Source organism: Lontra canadensis, unplaced genomic scaffold (genome assembly GCF_010015895.1).
Source record: "Lontra canadensis isolate GAN:19392208 unplaced genomic scaffold, GSC_riverotter_1.0 scaffold82, whole genome shotgun sequence".
NCBI classification, from domain to species: Eukaryota; Metazoa; Chordata; class Mammalia; order Carnivora; family Mustelidae; genus Lontra; species Lontra canadensis.
Window position 1 is genome coordinate 2,645,738 of NW_022631076.1, and position 17,808 is coordinate 2,663,545.

General features: G+C 39.8%; 1 long non-coding RNA gene across 1 annotated transcript; it reads left to right on the top strand.

Annotated features, from left to right (window-relative positions):
* The first annotated feature begins 7,557 nt into the window (after window positions 1–7,557).
* On the top strand, window positions 7,558–16,333 carry LOC116882200. The gene is made up of 4 exons (XR_004385581.1): window positions 7,558–7,596; window positions 9,952–10,120; window positions 13,181–13,319; window positions 16,228–16,333. It is a non-coding gene; the product is annotated as an uncharacterized LOC116882200 (long non-coding RNA).
* Window positions 16,334–17,808: the final 1,475 nt, after the last annotated feature.

The following is a 17,808-nucleotide window of genomic DNA, read 5'->3' on the forward strand; positions in this document are numbered from 1 at the left end:
CTCACAACTAATGTGCAAGATAACATTTTTGGGTCTGTTAAGAGACCTGTGATTTTCAAAGAGATGGGTGGTTAATAAGATGGATAGTTAATAAGAGACATTTGAGTTGAAAATTTCTGTAATGCTTGACATGATCCCGTTTTCCCTCAAAGGAACTTCTTTCTGGAATGAATTCCCTTCTATTCCTAACTCTGTTTACCAAAGTTTCAGCTACACTTTAAGGCTTCATTCGAACCTCTATCTTCTAAGAAATCCCAGAGTTGACACCCAACACCAGCCTTGCTGAAGGTTGTCTTTCCTCCACAGCAGAGGAGGCATACAGCTCTCTCGCACATTTTGTCTTCATTGCATTTATATGTTGGGCTTATGTCTCTTATTAGAGTGTAAATTCCAAAAGGTCAGCTCTGTCTTATTTAATTTTGTTTTCTGCCTCCTCCTTACCCTCCCGCCCCAAAGTGTCAAGTAGAAGTCTTACACATTGAAGTTACTCAATAAATATTTGTTGAAAGAATCAATGAAATGCAGTGCTAAGCGTGCTGTGGAAGGAATAACATATCAAAGACCTTGCTTTCAATTAATTTAAATTGACGAGTCAGCTATAATGGGTCCTTGACATTACGATCACCAGTCTTAACTGATCACACTCTGAAACTGTCCATTTTTTCCTGACACTTCTTGCCATAACCCTCAACCCTCTTTACTGAAGTATTAAAAAGAAGGAAGAAAAGTACCCAAAATGAAGGAAAAACAGTATGGGTTTCAGAATTTCGCTCTTGAAGTATTTGACATCTTAGCAGGGTAACTGACACGAAAATTGAGAATTACTATTACTTCACAGCCAGACAAAATTTAAAAAGTCATCAGTAACCAAACACTGTTTCCTTGGATATGATTTGTGGGAGACAATTTCTATTCATCAGGTACACCCAAGTAAAGCTGAAAAAAATTATGGGAGGAAGAGAGCAAAATATCCCAGATTTCATAATCTAACTCTTACTATCTAGTTCCCTCTCTGTTGTGTGTATATATGATGTCAAATAACAATTAAGACATAAAATACTTAGAAACTTCTCTCTAAAACAATTTTTGTTTGCTCTATAGCTAGTAGCCAAAGTGATTAAAGAAATCCCTGAGTTATCTTGATGATTTTCTCAGTTTTACAATAATTACTAGAATGAAAAGCCTAATGACCTAATCACTCCTTAAGGAGAAATTGTTTGGCATGTCAGTGTCTGGCAGAAAGTGGTAGTGTCTACTATGATTTTAAGAACACATGGCTACTAACCCAGGTTACAAAACTTGGAAGATATTACAATGGGAGGGAGGCATGATCTTGCTATTTCCAGGTCCTTCTGGCCACATTTCACATTTAACCTCATTCTTTATTAAAATTTCCTTAGTGATGCTTCCAGTTGATGTGTTCTCGGTGTCTGGCTTCCTCTACCATGTCCTCCAACGATACTTGAACTTCCCTTCTATTTCTGTTATTTTTTGCCCTTGCCCTAATGTCACATGCTTCTTGGAGTAGAAACCTTGTCTAAATCAGCTTTGCCAAAGTGACCAGATTCTCAGCTGGAGAAGAATCCTTTTTATCCCAGGGGTGGAAGGAAGATGTGTTCTTTGAAGCTGGGGATTCCCCAAGGACAAGACTGCGCCTGATGGTCATGGCCAGACTTACATCATTCCCAGCAGAGGGCTGGACTTTATCTGCCTTCCTCTTCAGGGTGGTCTTTCAGGTCTTTCAGGTCTTTCAGGTCCACCTCCAGGGTGGCAGGGTGCGTGGTGGGTCTCGAGGTGTGGTGACATGGTTTGACAGGCAATTTTACAATGTTGCCAGACTATGGTTTTTTCGTTTTTTTATTTTTTTGTTTGTTTTTTTGCTTTTTTTTTTTTTTTTTTTTTTTTTTTTGCTTTTCAACTGGCTTTCTGGATCAATGACATTATTATTTTTTACTAGAAAATTCTAATTATAGAGGACACCAGATTGCTCAGGGGAATGAATATTTCCTTGTGTTTCAGTTTGTTAAAAGAGGCGATATATTCTAGGAGGGTAGAGGTCTGATGATCTCAGTTGGTTAAAGCCCAGTGTTAGAAAGGCCGGTTTTACTGGGTCTCATCCCAGATGCATGGATTAGCAGACTTTGTTCTATTTCTGTTTTTTTCAAGCATTTTCTTAACTTCTCTATTTTCTCCATTATAAGATGTGAAAATAGTGATGAGTTAATGCTTTTAGAATTCTTAAAAATGGCTCATAGTCAGCAATGTCCACAATAGCCAAACTATGGAAAGAACCTAGATGTTCATCAACAGATGAGTGGATAAAGAAGATGTGGTATATATATACAATAGAATACTATGCAGCCATCAAAAGAAGTGAAATCTTGCCATTTGCGACAATGTGTATGGAACTAGAGGGTACTATGCTTAGCGAAATAAGTCAATAAGAGAAAGAACTATCATATGATCTCCCTGATATGAGGAAGTGGAGAAGCAATGTGGGGCGATGGGGGGTAGGAAAAGAATAAATGAAACAAGATGGGATGGGGGGGAGAAAAACCATAAGAGACTCTTTTTTTAAAATTTTATTTTTTATAAACATATATTTTTATCCCCAGGGGTACAGGTCTGTGAATCGCCAGGTTTACACACTTCACAGCATTCACCATAGCACATACCCTTCCCCAATGTCCATAACCCCACCCCCCTCCCAACCCCCCTCCCCCCATCAACCCTCAGTTTGTTTTGTGAGATTAAGAGTCACTTATGGTTTGTCTCCCTCCCAATCCCATCTTGTTTCATTTATTCTTCTCCTATCTCCTTAACGCCCCATGTTGCATCTCCTCTCCCTCATATCAGGGAGATCATATGATAGTTGTCTTTCTCTGATTGACTTATTTCGCTAAGCATGATACCCTCTAGTTCCATCCACGTCGTCGCAAATGGCAAGATTTCATTTCTTTTGATGGCTGCATAGTATTCCATTGTGTATATATACCACATCTTCTTTATCCATTCGTCTGTTGATGGACATCTAGGTTCTTTCCATAGTTTGGCTATTGTAGACATTGCTGCTATAAACATTTGGGTGCACGTGCCCCTTCGGATCACTACGTTTGTATCTTTAGGGTAAATACCCAGTAGTGCAACTGCTGGGTCATAGGGTAGTTCTATTTTCAACATTTTGAGGAAGCTCCATGCTGTTTTCCAGAGTGGTTGCACCAACTTGCATTCCCACCAACAGTGTAGGAGGGTTCCCCTTTCTCCGCATCCTCGCCAGCATCTGTCATTTCCTGACTTGTTAATTTTAGCCATTCTGACTGGTATGAGGTGATATCTCATTGTGGTTTTGATTTGTATTTCCCTGATGCCGAGTGATATGGAACAATTTTTCATGTGTCTGTTGGCCATCTGGATGTCTTCTTTGCAGAAATGTCTGTTCATGTCTTCTGCCCATTTCTTGATTGGATTATTTGTTCTTTGGGTGTTGAGTTTGCTAAGTTCTTTATAGATTTTGGACACTAGCCCTTTATCTGATATGTCGTTTGCAAATATCTTCTCCCATTCTGTCAGTTGTCTTTTGGTTTTGTTAACTGTTTCCTTTGCTGTGCAAAAGCTTTTGATCTTAATAAAATCCCAATAGTTCATTTTTGTCCTTGCTTCCCTTGCCTTTGGCGATGTTTCTAGGAAGATGTTGCTGCGGCTGAGGTCAAAGAGGTTGCTGCCTGTGTTCTCCTCAAGGATTTTGATGGATTCCTTTCTCACATTGAGGTCCTTCATCCATTTTGAGTCTATTTTCGTGTGTGGTGTAAGGAAATGATCCAATTTCATTTTTCTGCATGTGGCTGTCCAATTTTCCCAACACCATTTACTGAAGAGGCTGTCTTTTTTCCATTGGACATTCTTTCCTGCATTGTCGAGGATTAGTTGACCATAGAGTTGAGGGTCTATTTCTGGGTTCTCTATTCTGTTCCATTGATCTATGTGTCTGTTTTTGTGCCAGTACCATGCTGTCTTGATGATGACAGCTTTGTAATAGAGCTTGAAGTCTGGAATTGTGATGCCACCGACTTTGGCTTTCTTTTTCAATATTCCTTTGGCTATTCGAGGTCTTTTCTGGTTCCATATAAATTTTAGGATTATTTGTTCCATTTCTTTGAAAAAAATGGATGGTACTTTGATAGGAATTGCATTAAATGTGTAGATTGCTTTAGGTAGCATAGACATTTTCACAATATTTATTCTTCCAATCCAGGAGCATGGAACATTTTTCCATTTCTTTGTGTCTTCCTCAATTTCTTTCATGAGTACTTTATAGTTTTCTGTGTATAGATTCTTAGTCTCTTTGGTTAGGTTTATTCCTAGGTATCTTATAGTTTTGGGTGCAATTGTAAATGGGATGGACTCCTGAATTTCTCTTTCTTCTGTCTTGTTGTTGGTGTAGAGAAATGCAACTGATTTCTGTGCATTGATTTTATATCCTGACACTTTACTGAATTCCTGTACCAGTTCTAGCAGTTTTGGAGTGGAGTCTTTTGGGTTTTCCACATATAGTATCATATCATCTGCGAAGAGTGATAGTTTGACTTCTTCTTTGCCGATTTGGATGCCTTTAATTTCCTTTTGTTGTCTGATTGCTGAGGCTAGGACTTCTAGTACTATGTTGAATAGCAGTGGTGATAATGGACATCCCTGCTGTGTTCCTGACCTTAGCAGAAAGAAAAGCTTTCAGTTTTTCTCCATTGAGAATGATATTTGCGGTGGGTTTTTCATAGATGGCTTTGATAATATTGAGGTATGTGCCCTCTATCCCTACACTTTGAAGAGTTTTGATCAGAAAGGGATGCTGTACTTTGTCAAATGCTTTTTCAGCATCTATTGAGAGTATCATACATAAGAGACTCTTAATGTCACAAAACAAACTAAGGGGTGCCAGGGGGAGGGGGGTAGGGAGATAGTGGTGGGGTTATGGACATTGGGAAGGGTATGTGATATGGTGAGTGCTGTGAAGTGTGTAAATCTGGCGATTCACAGACCTATACCCCTGGGGCTAATAATACATTATATGTTTATAAAAAATTAAAAAATTAAAAAAAACCCTGGCTCACTGTAAGCTCTCAATAAATGTTATATACCATTGCTGTGTCATTATTATTCTTTCAGGACTTAAACAAATGATGACTTAGCACTTACAATGAACCAGGGTCTATGCAGGGTGCTGGCCATTCACAATGGCTCTACCAGTTATGATCGTGAGGAAAACCACAGGGAAGTTAAGGGGGCTGTCTGTCTAGATCATACTTAGTCCAGAGGCCTTAGGGGAGACTCTTCTGAAGAAGTGTCACTGTCAGCTTAGAATTATGGATCCAAAGGTGATCCTTCCTGTTTTCTAAAAGAGCCAGCTCCCTCCTTTTCAGTGCGGTGTACTATTTCACAGTATAAGTGTACCACAATTTATTCAGCTATTGTCATGACAATGGAAGTGATTACTCTCTTGGAACTCAAAACTATCTTGTGTTATTGTTATTTGTTTAGCATTTACTACTTACCACTTTGCCTTTGCATTTTTATTATCTTTATATGCTTGTAACTGGACTAACTACTAGTGAGATTTCTGGGGCAGCTTGTAGGAGCCTATTGAAGGCTGGGACTGTGGGGGTTGCTGGCAGGGGTTTGACAGCACTGTTTTCTCCTTCCTTCCTTCCTCTTTCATTCATTCATTCATTCATTCATTGTGATAAAAAACGGAAAATGTGAAACCTACCCTCAACAAATTTTTAACTGTGTTAGCAGCCCTTGTGTACAGTATTGTTAGCTAAACACATATTGTTATATTGTAGATCTCTAGAGCTTTTTCATCTCACATGACCAAAGCTCTGTACCCATTGATGGCAACCCTCCATGTTCCCCTCCCCCAGGCCCTGGCAACCATCATTCTCCTTTCTGCTTCTTTGAATTTGACTATGCTATCTACTTCAGGTAAGTGGAATCATTCAGTGTGTGTCCTTCTGTGGCTAGCTCACTTCACTTAGCAGAATGCTCTGTTTTCTCAAGTAGGGGTATGGTCAGGGCAGGACCTTATGACCCCATAGGATCCCTCTCTTTGGCTGCTACTATAGGGCCTGAGTAGAGGGAAAGCTGTACTAAGGGCCTGTTTCTGCGATAGAGGCTTTCTACACATAACCTCTTTTGAGTTTCTTAAAATCCCAGGATTTTGATCCCAATGACCAGTGTTTGAGGACAAGGAAGAAACAAAACCCAGAAAGGCTGTGTTGTCTCGTTGCAGATCATGGCCAGGAGGTGGTAAACAGATCTTCTATAGGTTTCTTTCACTCCATAACCTGTGTTTTAATTTTTTAATAAAAAAATCTTTTTAGAGATTTATTTATTTATATTAGAGAGAGAGCACACAAGCAGGAGGAGGGGCAGAGGGAGAGCCTCTCAAGCAGACTCCTCACAGAGGCTGGAGGCTGATGCAGGGCTCGATCTCAGGACCAAGCTGAAATCAAGAGTTGGACACTCAACTGATTGAGCCACCCAGGTGCCCCTGAAGTCTGTGTTTTAAAACAGTATTCTCCTGCTGCTTTTCTGTGGAGGCCTGAGTCCTCCAGTTTTTAGCTACAAGGAAAAGACATGCATGGTTTCTAAATTCATCATTCATCGTTCATTCATTCTTCATGTCTTGAGATGTGCCTTTGAAAGTCACTGATTTAAGGCACCACCTCCAGCAACCACCTGACCCAGAGACCTGGGCATCCTATTTGACTCCTCTCTCTCCTCATATCCAGTCCATACCAAAACCAAGCAAAGGCTATCATTGACTTTGACAGACTGAGCTAATGTTGGATGGTTGGCTTCCCATGCTTCCTAAAGTTAAATTTCGGCTTTCTGAGACCAACCAAGAAGGTGAAGTCGGTGCTCTCTGGTCATGGGTGGGAGGAAGCAAGCTGTGCACAGGCCCCCTCCCCACCTTCTCTCAAGTGCCCAGCCCTCTCCCAACCTATCTGGTATTTTCCTGACCACCAAGCTTGCCGACTTTTGGGAGACTGGATCAGCCTTCTAGTTACCGTCCTTGCAATGGGTGAAGGCAATTTGCTTGGCCCATTGTACATGAGCAATAACAGACATGGTAGCTCATTACCTTTCCTCTTTATTTCCTGAAGATTTCTCTTATTAAGCATTCTCTTCTCCTGTCAAAATTCAAAGTATGCTCCAGCAGCCCTTGTGTAGCCAAATATACTCTGGGTCCATTCATTTAGCATATTGTCGTTTTCAGACTTTATGTCCTGTCAGAGAAAGACACTCACAGAAATAAAACAAAAGAACAGAAGTCTCCAAATGAATGAGCTTGCTTCATGGAGGAGAAAGTCGAAGTATTAAAATCGCTCATCAGATGTTCTGAAAAATCATTTCAGCTGCTCAGAAAAAAAAAAAAAGAAACAAAATTTTATTTTGAAGGATGTGTTCCAAGAACTTCCCCTTTGATTTTTTTTAAAAACCATCTGTCATGTTTGTTTCATTCCAGCCTTGAAGTAAATAGATTGAGAGTATACGGTGGCCATTGAAACCCTCCACAGAAGAACAGAAGCAGCCTGCGCTGTCAGTGCCCTTCTGGTGTACTTTAATCAAAAGGCTTTGAAATTAGGGGGAAAAAAAATCCCATAGACATTTTGCCTGAGTTGGAATATGGTGTGCAGAGCACAGAACGTTATTTTGACCTATTGTGGAATGTCTCGAAACTTTTTCTTTTCCTTTGGGGCGGCAAGGAGACACTAATGCAGAGTGACTTTTTATTGGCACCAGGGAATCTGTTTTTCCCTTTTATACTCTGGTTGAGCCCTCTGAACTCGAGACTTGATCTTCCAATAGAGGTGAACCTTCACCTTGCATCGAGGCGAATGGAGGATGCTGTTCTTCAGTTAGAATGAAGAAGCTTGGCTTTAAAATTCATCTTGTGCCCTTAACCTCATGATGTAATTTTTACTTCTCAGTGATTCTGCTGCAAGGAGCTTGCTCTCCTCCATAAGAATCCCCAAGGTAATGGGATGCTTTTCTTGATCATTTCTTTTGAACTCGATGCTTTTGTTCCTTAAATGCCACCTGCAAAGAAGACCCACGAACTGGGCATCGCTCCCTCCTATAAGACAGAATAATTATTCCCTGGAATAGAGGAGCTTTCATAGATCAATAAGAGTTTCAGAGCAGGAAAAACAACAGGAATGTGAGAAACTCATTATAATATAAAAATATTCTAAATAAATAAATGGCAAGTACTAACATGCTCAAAATAATAGTGTGGAAGTGACTGACAAAGTGCGAGCTTGTAAACTCAGATACATAGCGGTGCTAAAGCTCCATTATGATTAAAAATGATGATGCTTATAGGCCATTTCAGTGATAATTTGTTTAAAATAGATGGGCCAACTCTACCACTTATATGTGTTGATAGAATGAAAATTAGCATACGTTGTAAGATGTGAAGTCACCTGATTAATACTTAAAAATATCAGGGATTCATTACAATGTAAATGAAATGTAAAACTTAATGTGGCAACATTGAACTATCTGCTGAAGAAATGATATGTTGTTTGGGATTAGCCCCCAAATAATCTAGCCTGTGTATTGGGGAGGGGCTGGAGAGGATTCAGAAGAAACAAGATGGACTAAGCATGACTAGTCATTGGAATGGGTAAAAGGAACGTGGGAATACAGTATATACTCACCCTACTTTTGTATATATTTGGAATGTTCCAGAAGAAAATAAATCATAAAGTTGGTGAAGAAATCAATGTGACAAATTGAGGGTTTTTTAGGTATGGGAGTATTTCATCAGAGAGCTTGAGGTAGAAAAGCATAGTGTGTAGGAAGTCATAATTTATTTTACAACCTTCCCTTAAATATTGATAAAATGATAAGGTCGGGACATTCAGGATGACCATGAGTGATTCTGATGCCTGACTCGGATTGACAAACTCAGGAAGAAAAGAGAAAGATGCAGCAAGCAATTTTTAAAAAAGAACGAGCTCTTGTAATTCAGATATTTGAGTGATTGGTTTTTCCCTCCTAATAGAGGGGTAACCTCATTTCATGAACAACTTTAAACCTGTCCCAGGATCAGGCATAGAATATTGTCTACAAACAGCCTTAGTGACTGTCTGCATATGGGCGAATTACAACTTTTAAAAATGTTTACCTGCTTGAACGTTTCAGATTCACAAGTGTGCCTGGATGTCTTTTTAACAAATCAAAGTACCCAAACAATGGGAAAAGCTGGAACATACGTCATTGTTTTTATTGATAAGTAAGAAGAGACCCATGGAAAAATATATCTTTTTTTTTTTGCTACCCTCACTCCCCCACCCTCTTATTGTCTCTTGGAATGCCCTGTGCTTGGTTTACATCAGCAAATATATATAATTTAGAGATGCTTGACACAGCAAGTTTCTCATTTTCAAGCTAAAATGAAGGGGATGGCTTATGTCACTGACAGATCCATGAGAGTTGGTTTTTCTAAAACAGTATTCTGTGAAGCCTTCAGATTTTTCAAAATGCTTTCAATTTGGTGATGTTGTTGGAAAAATATTTGCTTCCAAATCAGTGTGCAGCATAAAACAGAAGGGCTCAGGCCTTGCTGCTTTGCATTAGCAGGAATGAGGAATATTATTATTGTCTCAATGGCATAGTAATTCCTGCTGCTTTGGAAGCTGAGCGGTTCTCTGGGAAACATGCTAATGTTCTTACAGCCCTTGAAAATACCAAACCTGTGTTGTCATAGTGGACAGATTGATACTTCAAACTGTGACTTGTAATACTTTGGTGAGTATCTGGATATTTTTGCATCATGTCTGAGGAAAGATTTGAAAACATAAATTTGCATATTTGTAATAATTCTGTTATGATGACAGCATAAGGGACCTTCACCCCACATCCAGGCATATGTTACTGTTTCTGTAGGACCTCAGGGACCAGCCTATATCCTTGGAAGTCTTTGCTGTTTGGTGCCAAACTGAAGCCAACTACAATCTATTTTCTTTTCTGAGAAGGAATATTCTGGAAGGATCTGATGGGAAGAACTTCTATGAGTAGTCTTCTGAATGACTCTCAGAATAAGGGTTAAAATCAGGTATTTTTACCTCAGATTGTATCACCCTTCCATGCTGAGCATCGTTGGAGAGGCTGCCTGATTCCCAACTCCACAGCAGGACCCTCAGGGTGGAATCAGAGGGAAGGGGATAGAACGGAGCATGGTCCCTCTTGGTCTGCATCAGTCTTCAGCAGTCAACCTGGGCTTCTTGATGGCAAATGTTTTAAAAGAAAATATTTATACGACCTTAAAAATAAAACACTAAGACAAGAGAGAAATGACTCAGGGCGCTTCACTGAAATTATATTTAAAAAGGATCCAATAGTATCTTTACTTTCTGCCTGGAGATCACTGTGGACCTGACTCATTTTGAGCAATTCAGGCAAATATGACTTATGAATCTAATTGCTCAGACTGGACTCAAGATCTCTGGGCCTGGAAAATTTCTCTCAGTAATAAATGTTTGGGAAGAGGAGGTAAAAGATGTTATCCTCACCTCCTCTGGGAAGTAGATGAGACTCGTCTCTTGTACTTGCCCAGTTTCCTCTTTCTAGACGCCATGGCATCCCTTTCCCCTCCTTCCAGCTACTCCCAGTCTCTTCTTTTCTTCCTTCTTCCTTCCCTCCCTCCCCCTTTTCTCAGTCCCTCTTCCTTGATCTCTTTCTCACACACATTCTCCATCTTCTTTTCAAAACCTGCTTCTTGATAAGGGTCTGAGAAAATTTCACACATAAAAGAAATGTTACCCCTCCTTGAAATAAATATGTTTGAGTTATTTAAAGAGAAATCAAAGGGTGCCTGGGTGGCGCAGTGGGTTAAGCCTCTGCCTTCGGCTCAGGTCATGATCCCAGGATCCTGGGATGGAGCCCCACATCGGGCTCTCTGCTCAGTGGGGAACCTGCTTCCCCCTCCCCCTCTGCCTGCCACTCTGCCTACTGTGATCTCTCTCTCTCTGTGTCAAATAAATAAAATATTTTAAAAAAGAGAGAGAGAGAAATCAAAAGTTCAAAAAAACAAAAAAGAAACACAGCCATAGAATTTGAGGCATCAGAAGTAACAGGTGTGGGCGGTATATTCTGGGGTTGAAGAATTGTCCAGGGGGCAACAGCCTCCCTGTGAGACCTTAGGATGTTAAACTTCTGTTGTGCATCGCTCCAACCTGGGAGATACTTCCAATGGCTCAGGAGGAAAGGCAGCATCAAGGGAAAGTAGAAAACCAAAAAACCAGGCTTAAGAAAATGTCCTCATATGCCTAGAAAGCCCTAATGTTTAATGTATCTTGTGCTGTTGTTGTTGTTGTTGTTTCCAATGAAGGAATTTACAACTTGATAACAGAGAACAGGTGAACTTTGAGTCCAAGGAGCTGAATGGCCCTTCCAGGTTTGCATGGCCACACCCGTTGGGGTTTCCTACAGAAAAACCCAGTGCTCAGAGTTTTAAACCTGTTGACAAACGCACCTCAGGGCCTGGTTAACGCATCTGCCCAGCCTGTAATTTAGAAGGCAAAACTGGTCTTATTTACAAAGATCCAAGGGCACACTTGGTATTCTACAGAACACAGATGAAAAACCCAGAGTTTCCTCCCTAGCAAGCTGGGGTATGACATGGGTTTGACATGGGGTATGACACCGTGCCTTTGTTCTGCTCTCTAAACCTGAAAAGGCTCCCTAAGCAATTTGAAGGAGGTAGCACTGTCATTGAGAGCCATATCCATGCTCATGCTTGGGAAAGGCTTTAATTTTTTAATTTTTATTTTTTTTAGATTTTATTTATTTATTTGACACAGAGAGAGATCACAAGTAGGCAGAGAGGCAGGCAGAGGGGGAGGGGGAAGCAGGCCCCCTGCTGAGCAGGGAGCCCTATGTGGGGTTTGATCCCAAGACCCTGAGATCATGAAGTGAGCTGAAGGCAGAGGCTTCACCCACTGAGCCACCCAGGCACCCCTGGGAAAGGCTTTAGAGTCAAATAATTTCAGAGAAAACTCAGAATTTGGAAATTGAAAAATAGGGAGTTGGGTAGTTTCCATAGCAACTTTGCCATCTGCCTAGAACGTCATGGGGTGGCCCTGCCCTACCTTTTTCAAGAAGAAACTTAGGTGTTCTTAGTGGAAATTCCTAGACTGTAGATTTAATTCAGGCAAGAATCTGAATTCGGGTCTGGTTAGAGAAGGCAAAGTGGGAGAAGAGAAGGTTGGACAAAGGGGAGGGCAGACACGTGATCCACCAAGAATGAGAGGGCAGAAGAGCTTTATTTAGACTGAGAAAGTACCAATTTGAAGCAGAAACTGAGATCTACAAAATCCCACATTGAAATAGTGTCTTCGTTTAAAAGTCAGAGTTCCAGGACCTGATTCACTATGACCTAAGGCAGTGTGGGAGTGTGCCAGGAGCATTAGACTCTTATCCTGAGCATTCTTGCACCATTTCTGACTCTGAAGCCTTCAGAAATAGCAAAAATGATGCTCAGGGGGAAGAGGAGGATCAGGAGGAGGGCAGGACTTTGTCACTAAAGTTTTCCTGGTGGCAGCAAACTCTGCGCTGAGAATATGAAACTTCTGAAACCAGAGGACTGGGTGTGAGTAGGTGTTTCAGAAATTCCACCAAACTTGCTCTGTGGGGAAAAGACAATTTTTCTATGTTTTGGGGTTTCTCTTCTCAGATTGTATTAGCACTCATTTTGGAGTGATGTTTAGCCTCAAGGCTTGCAATGTGCAAACTTTGCAATTAAAATACATTTCTGCTTATATTTCTCCTTCCAGTGAACTTGTGTTGAGATGCCTATGATCAGCATCTAGCAGTGTCTTTTATGCCTACCTCAGACTCTCTAATATATTTTTCTTAAAAGACAGCATGGGGTCATTAATGGGCTTTCTAGTTCAAGCTGAAGCATTGGAATGAATTAATAAAGACTTCAGGCTTTACACAGGCTAAGGAAAGGAGTACATATCCGTACCCCTGAAATAAGTAATACATTATATGTTAATTTAAAAATAAACCAAAGAGTTTATAATAAAAAAATAGTCACAAAAGAATTTATAATTGAAAGTCACATCCAGTCTTTCTTTTTTACTTTCATATTGATGAAGTTGTTTTGTTACAGGTTGTTAGCAGGATCCTCAGACGTGACGTGGGGCATTTCCGTCTTTAATCCCAAGCTCACTTCCTCCTATTACAATGAGACCTTCCATGTCATAAGGTGATATTTCACAAGAGAAAACCACAGAAACTGTATGAAACAGGTGAGAACATAAAACAGCATGGTGCATGAAATCACCTACTTAAATTGTGGGATGGTAGTTATTGCAAACATCATCAATTTTTTCTGCAAGGTTGAATGCTCCTTAGTGGGGAAAAAAAAAAAAGCAAAAGAGATTGCTCAACCACAGTCCCACCTAGAGATTTTTTTTTTTTTTAATGAAACTGTGCTGGTTATCCTGGGGACCCCCAAATGGAGTAAAGGAGTTTGAGCCCCTGTTAATGTAAGTCAAAGATCCTAATGGATAATGTATGCTTAGCAGACATGAGATTGAAGAAAAGTTATATACATACCTTCAGTGTAGTGACCTTGTTATTGTGATATGATCTAGTTCTTATTGATGGTTTTCTGGGCCTGTAATACCTAAAATGTTGGAAAATGAGTTAAATTTTTGCTGAATAATTTTTTAAAAAGATTTTATTTATTTGTTAGAGAGAGGGAGAGAACACAAGCAAGGTGTGGCACATGGAGGGAGAAGCAGGCTCCCTGCTGAGCAAGGAGGCTGGGATGTGGGACTCAATCCCAGGACCCTGGGATCAAGACCCAAGCTGAAGGCAGCCACTTAATCGACTGAGCCACCCAGGTCCCCCTTGCTTAAGAATTTTTTGGAACCCTGTACCTTTAAAAACACAGCATCCATAGAATAAAACATAATTAAAAGGGAATATGTGAGTTTCTGTACTCTCATAGGTCATTTTTCATTAAGATTTTTGGCTGTATACTGCTCCAGCATTTATAGTTCTTAGATTTTATGTCAAAATAGAACCACAAATATGATTAGATTCTCCAATTAAAGAATTAATATGGTTATCCAGTGACATTTGGGACACAACTCAACCAACTAGCAGACTGGGCAAACCGACATGATTGCATAGTATGCAAATTTTAATCATCCAAATTTGCAATAGCATTATATAAAATATGAATGACTTTAGGCACAGAAATAAAAATAATGTGAATTTCAAAAAAGTTAAAAGCCTTAAGAAATGATTCTATAATTTCAAAGCTGGGGGAGCTGAGTGATTTATAGACTGGGGAATGCTATTGCCACCTGGTAACCTCACTTGACCTTAGGATACAGAGTCATTTACTCCTCCTTGTCCTCTTAACATTCTTTACCTTCTTGGCAACTTCTGTAAGTGATTCTGATGACGACCGTACTAGGATTTTAACATTTACCATTATTATAATTTAAAATCTCCTGCCTAGAACATGTCTGATTCATAGCTGGTGCTCAATAAATACTTGTAAATGAATGAATAAGTTAGCATTTTTCTCTAACTCTTATAGGAGCACCATCTGAGCATTCATTAAATGGTGGTGCTCAGTGCTAGTCTCAAAAAGTACTGAAAAAAATAATATGGTGGTGAATTTTTAGATGTGATAATACTATTATTGTGTATCTATGATTTTGATTACATATGTATGAGAGGGAGAGAGAGGGAGGGAGAGAGAGAGAGAGAGACTGTTTTAAAAATTTGGTCTCAAAGCAAAAAGAAGCTACAAGGATTGTAGGTTTTTGTATCTTCTCCCATTTATACTTATTCATACGAAATCTCAATCTTGACAAGTGTGAGTTTTAATTCCGTGAGGTCTTCAGCCACACATTCTTCTCATAAAATGTATTTGTTTAGCATATAAAGTTGTTTAGAAGAATCCAACCCTCCCAGGAGAGGATGTTTGGAACAGATGTTTGCTCTGCTGAACTTAAGGCAGTCACCCCTCCCTCTGGGTACTTTTGAACTGATGTGGAGTTTTGAGCAAATTCTTGACTTGTACCCCAATTTCATATGTAGGGTATTTAGTGATCTTCTGTTATCTACTTCTTCTTTGATATTGTTATGTAAGATACAACCATGTTAGCAAAATAGAACTATTAAATCGACAGCTGCTAAAATCCAAGATTTTGTTTTTTAAGTGTATGGGGTAAATAGAAGAAAGAGGTCAGGCTTAAATGAAAAGCTTTTTCTCATTGTTATTGAGCTCCCCAAGGATGCTGAAACAGTATCTGGTCCTATTTTAAAACTGAACACTGAAACTTGGGTACATGTTATTTGGAAGACAAACATCATTATTAAAAAAAGCAAGGCAGAGCCTGGATATCTCTTTACAGTTTAAATGGAAATTTAACTAGTTCCATTTTTTTTAGTAGCTGTATATTTCGCAGGGAGGAGTGTACAACCCATCTGCCATTTGCCCCTAACCCCTTTTTCTGTACTCCTCTTTGGGTTGAGGTATATAGGGCTCAAGACCAGACTTACAGACTTTCAAGATAACATTCAAGTTGGGGAGTTGAGTCCCATGGAGATGGTATGGGAGGCCATTTCATCACCCATTTTTGGTATGGAAATTGGGCATGTCTTCATGGACATTGGCATAGATTAACAGAATGATTGATCCTAATTAGCCCAAACTTTAGATTACTCAGCTACAGGAACAACTCTATTCACTGTCTACAGAATGGTTTGAGATCTATTCTGTGAGGCTGATTTAACTTATTAAGATACTGTGTCTTCACAATGTGAGAATTCTCCCTGTAAATTATTCTGAGTAATTTATTGAGGAACTGTCGTATTTAATTAGCAAACTATGAAACTTAAAGTTGTCCTGTAAAAGGAGAGAGTATCCATAGCTGATTTTTCTTAATTCAACTGCTTCAAGAACCCGAGAAACACACACTTACAAATCTGTTTAACAAACAAGATATATGTGTATTTATGTAAATAGAACTTAGATTATAATAGCAAACACTCTTCAATATCACACTCCCATTAGAATTTTTGCAATGGAAACAGTGGTCAATTTTCATAATCCTCAATTCAAGTGATCAGTTATTCTCTTTCTGTGCTGGTTATTTACACCTCGTTTCACACTGACTTTGCTGTCATCAGTGTGTTTGGATGATCATCAATTTTGCAGAGGTTGACCCTTCAAGATAAAAATCCTCTTGCCTCTCCCCTGCATGGTTAAATGGGAAAATCTGCCAGGACTGATGAGCAGCCCATCAACTATACATGGTGAGCCACAAAAAGACTATAGAAAAGATTATAAACATCTATAGTATTAGTTACAGGGACATTATCCATAAAGCATGTAATCCTATCTAAACCTTCCTATGACAGTTTCACAGTGTGCCAGAATTTTTAGGATATTTTCTATTTTCAACCCGTGATCCCGTGTAATACACAGTCTTGGCATTTCTTATCACTGCCAACCATGCATTTCTCATTTTAAAAAAATGTTTGTTCCAAATTTCAATACTGTGTATCCTTTTTGCCTTAGACCAAATGCCTATCACACAGTCTCATCATTTTAATTAAACTCGGGCCAATCCAGGGCAAATGTTTGATTTTGACTCAAAAGGTGCATGCAAATCACAAATTCTATGCAATTCAGAATGGAAATACTTCCTGTAGCCTTCTTGCGGTGTGTGGAATGAAACAGTCTGCCGGATTTGTGATGGCACACTGTCGGAGAGGACCTGCTGATTCAAAAATAGAAAAATAAACTCATGTCCACCTGATAAGTAAGCGTCATGTGTCTGTAGTCTTAAGATCATCGGTCTAGAGAAGGAAAAGCCTGGGTCTGGAATGAGGCAGTCCTCAATTTTAGCCCAGCATCAGGTTAGCAAAAAGCTAACTGGCCACACACATGAGGACCACTGGGCCCTGGGAAATCACACACGAGACTGGCAATCAGGAGCTCTGGAGTTCCTTTGACTCTTCTAGCCTCTCTATGTGGACGACGACAGGGAAATTATTCCTTTTTCTGGCTTACAAAGTGGAGGAATCACTAAGCAACCATGCCTATTACATTTTTTCACAGCTTGTATGGTCAATTAGAGCCTTCAAGGAGGCAGTTCTCTAGTTGCTGAATTCATTTTCATGAATCAAGATTTTATATAAACATTGATAACCGGAACCTCAACAAAGAGACATCCATTAATAAAGAGTGCCATCAAAATAGGTGCCTTAAAAATCCCTTTTGGTCTGGGGGCGCCTGGGTGGCTCAGTGGGCGAAGCCTCTGCCTTTGACTCCGGTCATGATCTCAGGGTCCTGGGATCGAGCCCCGTGTTGGGCTCTCTGCTCAGCAGGGAGCCTGCTTCCCCCTCTCTCTCTGCCTGCTCCTCTGCCTACTTGTGATCTCTCTCTGTCAAATAGGTAAATAAAAAAATCTTTAAAAAAAAATCCATTTTGGTCTGTTTGTTGCCATAGTGAGTTACAGCGGTAAAATGAAAATAATCTTTTTTTGTGGAGAAAAAGTTTCTGCACATGTGAATTTGGGATATACTTGTCTGTTAGGCACATCTTACCATTCAGATCCTTACAACAAAGTGATTGGGCTTTCTAGATTTTATCATTATGCCTGGGATCAGGGGTGTGTGAGAAACGTGGGGACCTGAGTTCGTAGCATGAGCTACAGATGTTAGAGCAAGGAAGAGGAAGGTGTTGCTAGTTTTCATGGGATTTAA